General features: G+C 34.8%; 1 protein-coding gene across 1 annotated transcript in view; it reads right to left on the reverse strand.

Moving 5' to 3' along the window:
• The window catches only part of LOC119592130 (large neutral amino acids transporter small subunit 2-like), a gene marked incomplete in the record, with an annotated part of 120,358 nt that overhangs the window by 103,159 nt on the left and 16,909 nt on the right, over positions 1–290 (reverse strand).

Below are 290 nucleotides of genomic sequence, written 5' to 3' on the forward strand. Positions count from 1 at the left end.
ATCTATCCTCTAACTTAATTCTCTCAGAAAAAATATTCTCTAGGAAATATCATTTTCGAATTTCGAAGGTTCGAGGCGGAGCGTTCAGTAAATCCGTTGTTGATAATCCGATTTTACATTTCCGTTTGCGAGACATTTGTATTATTAAGTAATGTTTATGATAGTATTGTAATAAGTATTGCTCTGGATGTCAGGAGGAGGTGTAAAATATACGGATCCATATTCGATAGAATGAACGTGAAGAGCATATAAAGAATATGCATGTATACAGACAGACACAAACACGCACC

This window comes from Penaeus monodon, chromosome 29 (genome assembly GCF_015228065.2).
Source record: "Penaeus monodon isolate SGIC_2016 chromosome 29, NSTDA_Pmon_1, whole genome shotgun sequence".
In the NCBI taxonomy this organism is placed as follows: Eukaryota; Metazoa; Arthropoda; class Malacostraca; order Decapoda; family Penaeidae; genus Penaeus; species Penaeus monodon.